Here is an 8,496-nt window from a genome sequence, read left to right as displayed (position 1 = left end):
TTGAGAGGGGTGTCTTTCTGACTCACTCTGTCGACCGACCGTACACCAAGTTCCCGCACCCGCCCCTGAACACAGACATCGCCTCCATCTCCTCCAGTCAGCAGGCAGCCTTCAGCCCTCCTCTTCCTTAGCATGAAAGGCTGGCGGCACATTGTAAGAATAGCAGATCTGCAGCACACCAGACCTAGATTTAAAACATCGCTCTGCCATCTGATAGCTATGGGGAAAAATGTGTAAGTTACCCAAGTCTATTTTAGCTCCAGTTTATACAGCTGTAAAATTACCAAATACAATTAATAGTCTTAAGAAAGGTCTGTGTGTGTGTGTGTGTGTGTGTGTGTGTGTGTGTGTAAAGGATTGAGTGTGTAAGAGGATAGATTTTTCTAGTGAGCAGACAGAATAAGTTTATAAAAGCCAGACAGCTTCACAAATAGAATGGGCTGGCTTAATAAAAGAAGACCGCAGGCGTTATGAGTTAACTGGATGCATGTCGGTGGGTCCTGGGAATAGATGGGCGTGTCTAACGCCCACCGGAAAGTTCTCTGCTAATCTCATGATTCTGCAATGTGCACATATGCCCTTCCAGAACAGCCACGGAAGGTCCTCTCAAAATCCCCTCAAAATGACACTTTTTTTTCCACATTCATTTCCCTCCTAGAAAATCAGTCCCATCTTCCATAACTAGGTGGTAGAGAGGCACATTTCCAACAAGTGCACAGAACATATTAACTATTTTGAAACATTTAACATTTAACACAAACCACATGGCTGCAGTTTTAATTACTTCCCACGACACAAACAGGTCCATTTTTAGCAAAAAAGTGAAAGGATCCGTGCTGCCTCCCACCCCCCTCCCTCCCATTGCTCTCTGTTTGACCATCTCGGAGGTGTGGTCCCTTCCTGCCCTGTGGTACCCAAGGCCCTGGCACCTGCCAATAGAAATGATGGCGGCTTTGATGCTCATCTCGGTTTCCACAACAGGGCTCCCTTCCTAATTCCCAGAGTTTAGCCAGGAAGCCTGAGCTGGGTGACCCTGGGTTCTGCCCCTGCAGTGTTACAGTGCGGGCTTTTATTTCCGTCATTCCTGCAGGCTCTGAACTACTTTGAAAGTGAATTTTCTAGCATGCCAGGGGAAATGACCTTATGAGCCTGCAGACAAATCTCAACTGATTGGCAAGGCCTACACTCTTGATCCCGAGTGGGTCAGCTTGGGAAATTGGTGCCGTGTATGAATTCTAGATACAGGGTCATGCAGGGTCATGCTTTGGGATGCAGTGTGTGTGTGTGTGTGTGTGTGTGTGTGTGTGTGTGTGTGTGCCTTCCTGTGAATTTGAACAGCTATATGGTGTCAAACAAATCAGATACTTCAAAGTGTTCTTTTCTTTTCTTTTCTTTTCTTTCTTTTCTTTCTTTTTTTTTTTTTTTTTTTGGATTTTCGAGACAGGGTTTCTCTGTGTAACCCTGGCTGTCCTGTCCTGGATTCACTTTGTACACCAGGCTGGCCTCGAACTCACAGCAATCTGCCTGCCTCTGCCTCCCAAGTGCTGGGATTAAAGGCGTGTGCCACCACGTTAGGCTCAAAGTGATATTTTCTTCATGTGCATGTATGTATGTATATATTCATATGTGCGTACACATATGTATATGTATAGGCCAAAGGGTGCCCACAGAGACCAAGAGAGGGTATTGGGTCCCCTGGAACTAGAGTTAGCAGATGGCTGTGAGCCACCATGTGGTGCTCTTAACCAATGAGTCATCGCTCCAGCCGCCCCCCCCCCCCCTTTGAGACAGAATCTCTCATTTGCCTGAAAATCACAGTTAGCATAGGCTGGCCTGCCAGCAAGTTCCAGAGATCTGCCTGCCTGTCTCCCTAGCCCCGGCACTGGGATTACAAGGATATGCCACGTGCCTGCATTTTTATATGGGTCCTGGAGCCTGAACTCAGATCCCGAATGCTTGCTCCGCAAACACTTTGCTGACAGAGCCATCTCCGCAGCTCTCCCAGTGTGAGATCCAGGGCAGCTGCTAGTGGGAAGGGGCCCATAGAATAAGAAGAGGCGTCACAAAAAGGGAGGGGTAAGCCTGGGAGTCCTTCGGGGCTGGAGAGACGGCGTAGTTGTTAGGAGCGTTGGCTACTCTTGCAGGGGATGCAGGTTTTGGTTCCTCCAAGTTGTGGCAACACACAGTCTGACCCTCCCTTCTGGCCTCTATGGGCACTGCCATACACTCAGGCAAAGCACCCGTACACGTAAAATAAAGTGATAATAATCTGAAGGGAAAGAGAGTTGGTTGGCCGCCATCTCATCACAAAGTGACCTTCATGATCAGCGACGCACTGACTGGGCAGCCCTGTGCGGCCGTGTCCTCGTGCATTCTCCAGACACTCTTCACTTGCAGGTGGCAGAAGCAGAGAAGCTCACGTGGATTCCCTAGAAGCTCCTGGGTTTTTCAAGACGTGGCTTCTTTTGACCGTGGCTTCTCAGCTTTGAGTCTGACCACACCTGCGTCGCAGGCCATGCTGAGCTACCTCACCTCAGTTTTAGCCTCCAATATATTACTTGCTGTGTGTGGCCGATTCTTGCCCTTCCGTCTTGGCTGTCCTATGTACCTAGTGCTACAATGGATGTTCCAGGTACCCTAGAGCTCGTGTATCGCTTTCAGATTTCCCAAACCTTTAAGAGGCTTACGGATAGTGAACAAGAGGAAGAGCCTGCAGGCGACTGAGCCTGTGACACTGAACTTCCCACAAGGACGTGGCTTCCTCTCTCCTCTGAAAGCGGCAGTTTTAGGTGGGGGACAAGGCATTGGGACTGAAGACCCCTGCCACCTTAATCCCAGGAAACTTAGCCATATAGACTCGTTGACCAGTGTCGTTCACAGGCCAAGGATGAAGGAGTCTGATTCCTTCCATTTTTGTTTGTTTTTGTTTCAAACAGTGTAATCTTTTTGTGTGTGTGTGCTGAGCTACAGATAGTGTGATGGTTTTGGCTTACGGCCTGAAATGTTTGGTGGCACAGTTAACTTTCTGTTGGAGAGGTAGGATTTTATAAGGGGAAGATTTATTTTTAGCCCTGACACAATTTGAATGTAACAGACGTCGTCACCAGATTTCACTGTACGCGTTCATTTCCCCCAGAAACTGCACGGTTTGGAATAAAGCGGCCTAAGGAAAACAGGCGAGCAAACAAACGGACTCCTCCCCTCCCCCACTTGTTCTCTGTTGTGGGACTGAAGCCTGGGCCCTTTGAAACCTGAAATGCATGGCCCCCCCAACAATGTCACCATGTAGGGCCCCTCCCCACCACGTTTACATCCTAACTTCTGCAACTTGTGAACATGGTATTTGATGCAAAGAGACTTTGCAGGCCATGATTAAATATCTTGAAGCAGAATATTATGGATTCTCGATGTGCTTATAAGAGGGAAGCGAGAGACAGACAGACACGCTGTGTAAGCCGGGAGCAGAGCGGATGGAGTCAGCTCTGGAGACGAAGGAGAGGGCTGTGAGGCAAGGCAAGGGACACTCTGAAAGGAACTTCAGTGTCACCCCAGTGAAATTGGTTTGGGACTTAAGCTGAGTTAGAGTCTCAGAATCCATAGGATGAAGCCAGGTGTCGTGGTACACAGAGCGCTCACTGACATCAGCTGGTTGGCACCACACAAGGTGAGAGGACTTGCCTCAAGAAACAGGCAGATAATCTCTAGGGACAACACTCGAGGCCACCCTCCATACAGACGTCAGCGTGTAACCCCTCCCCTGCCACACACACAGCAGAGAGCGACTGTGCACTAAGCCCAAGCTTGTGATAAGGTGTCATAGACACAGTACAGAATTAATATCCTCATTTACAACATATTTCTTCTTTTGCAGTTAGCGTGGCACTGGGCATGGGATGCAGACTCTTAAATGATATTTTTTTTTAATACTTTGAAAATGTAAAGGAATAAAAACACGAGAATGGGTAGAGTCCCTCAGTTTCATGTCAGTATTTTCTAGTTTTAAAGTTATCCTGTCTCTGAAGCCTTGAGGAATGTGTCTTAAAGCTCGGAATGTGCCTGTGGTACAGCCCTGGTACCTATGAAGCTGGGAATGAGCTCTTTCCAGAAGCTCATGGAGCTGTTTTGAGAGCCTCTGTGCCGTGCGACCAAGGACTCGAAGCTCCAGGAAGGGAGGAAAGACAGAGAGACAATGCCAGCACTGCACAATTCAAATAGCACCGTGAAGAACACCTTGTGCACAGTGGACACTCAACAAGTAAATGCTGGGGCTGGGATACATACGAACCTCTCCCTAACACACACACACACACACACACACACACACACACACACACACACACACATACCTCAGAGGTAGAGAGCCTGCCCAGCATGTGCAAAGCCAAGGAGTTGATATTCAGTGATGTAAAAAACAAACAAAACATCGTAGAATGAATGGCACTCAGACACGAGTCCACTCCACCCAAAGTTTTCCCCAGGAGACAAATTTTCCTCACTACCTCTAACCTCTCTGCCTGCCCACATGCTAATTTTGATCAGATTTTACACAGCAGGGAAAAACACCCCTCGCCCCAGGCATGGGCTCAGCATCCCTTACACGCTCACATGGACTTTTGGTGTTGGCCCTTCCGGCACAAGAGTGACGCACACTGTGCTTTCCACGACTCTCACGTGCTCGATTTGTGAACGTGTTCAGGTCTTTTAATTTAAAACAAAATAGATTAAGCCATCCTGGTTGATTGAAGAGGAGGTCCCCCGTGGAGCTTAACACTTAATGGTTGTGTTAGTGATTTTTACAGTAACTCTTCATTCAGGGTTCTTTCAGTTGTATAATGGGAGGCTTAAAAAAAATCAATATCACCTACCAAACTGGAGAAATTGGATGATCCAGTTTTGAAACACGGGACCATGGAAGGTTTGATGATAAAGACGGAAATAACTCCAGCTTTCTGAAATCAAGACCTGGGAGTGGGGCTGCCAGAGGCAGAACCCAGGAGGCCAGAGGCTTGGGGACATCGTTCCTTCATGAATCTAGGCGAACAGGCCTGGATGGAGATTTCCCAAATCATACAACCGGGACACACAGATAAAGGACCACGGTTCAGTGTGTGTGTGGTGTGCATGTATGTATGCGTGGGTTCCTGCACATGTGTATGTGTGTGTGATGTGCATGTATGTGTGCCTGCACATGTGTGTGTGCACATGTGTATAAGTGCGTGGGAAGGTGATTGACGCAGGGAATCATCCACTTTGGCTCTTGTCTTTCCTTGACAAGGCAGGCTCTCTCAATCAAACCAAGAGCTCTCCGACATGATTAGGCAGCTTGCTCTTGGGATCCCCTGTCTCTGCCTTCACAGGCTGGAATTGCAGGCAGCTTGCCACACTCTCTCAGCATGTTATGTGTGTTATAGGGGTCTGAACTCACTGAGCCATTTCCCTAGTCCTTGTTTTCTGTGTGTGTGTGTGTGTGTGTGTGTGTGTGTGTGTGTGTGTGTGTGTGTGTATGTATGTATGTATGTATATGTGTATGTTTATATGTGTGTATACGTGTGTATATATGTATGTGTGTATGTATATGTGTGTATGTATGTGTGTGTGTGTGTATAGCACATGCCATAGCATATGTGTGGAGGTCAGAGGACAGCTACTTGTGGGAGTCAGTTCTTTCTATCTACCATATATGTTGCAGGGAGCACACTCAGTTTGTTAGGCTCAGAAACTTTACCCACTGAACCATCTTGCTCACCCCTCTTTTCTGTCTGTCTGTCTGTCTGTCTCCTCTATGTGCTGGGGATGCTAGCCAAGCTCTTGATCACACTCAGCAAGAATTCTCTATTGAGCTACGTGGCCCCCCCGCCCCCCCCCCCATTCTTTTTTACCTCAGCCTCCGAGTGCTGGTGTTGCAGGCGTGCGCCACATGCTCAGTCTGAGCTATTTCATTAGATGATGGTCCCAAGAGCTCGAAAGCACACAAACATAAGCAGTCACCATGTCACCCTCCATGTGTTTGCAGTCCAGCAAGGGAGCTAGGAGATCAAGTCAAAGCGACGAGAGTGGGAGCGGATAACAACTATAAAAGACGTACAGAAAGGAGTCTCGAAGCCACTCCGCCTTGAGATACCTTTATCATTAAAAAAAAAAAAGTGAAATAGGAAACTCCCTCCTTTTTACAGAATTTCTCAAAACCCAGTGCTTGGAATATCACTGAGATTGGATTCTGTGACACAACACACGTGAGTATCCAATAGGGAAAAATAAACAACATAGCCTGACCACACACAATGAAAAATTTCCGGATGGGATCTGCTGGACAGGTACGTCACCCTCTGCTCAGGCAAGCCAAACCAAATGAGGCACAGAGTCAAAAAGGAAGGAACAGTAAAAGATAAAGCCATAGGCCAGCACCCCAGGAGGCTTGGAGACCGTTTATTAAAATACCACACTCAAGCTGGGATGGAGAAAAGCCGTCGGTTTGGGGCTCTGACTACAAAGTCTTCGCAGAGAGGTTATTGCTCACCAGAGACTGTCTTCTTGGTATAATTAGAAGAAGAGAGAGGCCGTTGTATAGTGGGGTTTGTGAGCAATGCGGGTCCTGTGCCTGCAGTGCCCGTTGCTCGCACGATAGGCTGTGCTGGTTGGCACACAGCACCGCGGATGTTCGTAACCACAAAGCCCCAGGGTTTCCTGAACAAAGTAAAAGGCCGTGTCTTCAGATTGCCAGGTCGGAGGTTCGCTCATGAAAGAAGATCGGCAGAGCTGCCTGTGAATTCATCCCCTCCTCCCGACTGTCCCCCCTCCTTCTCCTCGGTTCATTTCGGATGGGGCACCTTAGTGGGTCTAACAGTGTTTCTGCCAACACTCCTTAGAAATAGCCCTCTGTGTGACAACCGCCAGGCAGGAATCCCAGAATAGCTTTGGACAACGAACGGCACAGAACAGAACCCCAACAAGGAAACATGGAGCGGATTCTTCCCGTCGCTGGGGGACTCCAGAATAATCCTCCAGTCAGGTTCAGGGGCCCCAAAAATCAGTTCTACAGAAGCAGAACCAGAGTCGGGCCCTTTAAAAATGTCTCTATGGGAGCCAGAAAGGGGAAAAGCATGTTCTTCTCTGTTTTCACGTGCCCAGTTACAGGACTGTTGTCACGGCTTGTAAGTGAACTGGAAGGCGTATTTGTTAAGAATTAAAAGATAAGCTGGGCGTTTTGGTGCATGCCTTTAATCCCAGCACTCGGGAGGCAGAGGCAGGAGGATTGATGTGAGTTCGAGGCCAGCCTGGTCTACAAAGAGAGTCCAGGACAGCCACGGCTGAACAGAGAAACCCTGTCTTGGGAAAAAGGAAAAGAATTAAAAGAGAAGCCGAGGAAAGGAGACTAGCAGGCAAGGGAACATGCATCTGGGCGGCGGGACTGTGAGGATTCTGGGAAGCGCACAGGCCAGCTGGTCCAGTGTGTGCATCAGTGAACAAAGAGGCTCTGCCTCTCAGGAAGTGAAAAGCAAAGACAGACATTGAGGTTGCCCTCTGATTTCATGGGTAGTAACAGGCAAGCAGCATACAGATCGCTGCACTGTGCTCTGCGTGTCTGAGGACCACAGGCCAGAGCCCTCTATCCTCCTCCTCCTCCTCCTCTTCCGTGTTTCTGGTGCGTGAAACATTACTAGCTGATCTGCATCCATAGTCACCGATCTCTAGAGGCTCCCGGGGTGTGCGGGGAAGGAGGACCCGTGTAAAGTGCTTATATTGCATACCTAGGCACACTCCCAACCTTCTGGCTTGCCTTGGGGGCATGAAGGAGGAAGGGGAGGAGAAGGCATGGGAAGGAGGAAGAAAGAAAGAAAGAAAGAAGGAAAGAAAGAACAAGAACAAAAGGAATGTGTGTGTGTGTATGTGTGTGTGTATGTGTGTGTGTATGTGTGTGTATATGTGTGTGTATGTGTGTGTGTATGTGTGTGTGTATGTGTGTGTATGTGTGTGTGTGTATGTGTGTGTATGTGTGTGTATGTGTGTGTGTATGTGTGTGTATATGTGTGTATGTGTGTGTATATGTTTGTGTATGTGTGTGTGTATGTGTGTGTATGTGTGTGTGTATGTGTGTGTATGTGTGTGTATGTGTTTTTATGTGTGTGTGTGTATGTGTGTGTATGTGTGTGTTTATGTATGTGTGTGTATGTGTGTGTATGTATGTGTGTGTATGTGTGTGTGTGTGTGTATGTGTGTGTGTGTATGTGTGTGTGTGTATGTATGTATGTGTGTGTGTGTCCTGATTTATGATACATCTGAGATGGACGTCGGAAAGCCACTAGGATCCCTGAACTAATGGGTGAGATGAAAATGAAATGATACCTTAATAGACCAAAAAAGCTAGTTTTGAATGGTAGGCAGGAGGGGACCCATTTCTTGGACTGTTCACCCCACAGACACCACTATCAGGATAAAATCTTTTCGTGGGTTGTTGATTTCTCCATATGTTTTACAACTACATCTTATTTTATTTTA

General features: G+C 47.8%; 1 protein-coding gene across 3 annotated transcripts in view; it reads right to left on the bottom strand.

Annotated features, from left to right (window-relative positions):
• The window catches only part of RORA (RAR related orphan receptor A), a 764,431-nt gene that overhangs the window by 174,550 nt on the left and 581,385 nt on the right, over nt 1–8,496 (bottom strand). The window lies entirely within an intron of this gene.

This window comes from Acomys minous (genome assembly GCF_964271855.1).
Source record: "Acomys minous genome assembly, chromosome: 5".
Classification (NCBI taxonomy): Eukaryota; Metazoa; Chordata; class Mammalia; order Rodentia; family Muridae; genus Acomys; species Acomys minous.
The sequence above is the reverse complement of the archived record's forward strand: the minus strand, read 5'-3'. Positions and strand labels throughout refer to the sequence as shown.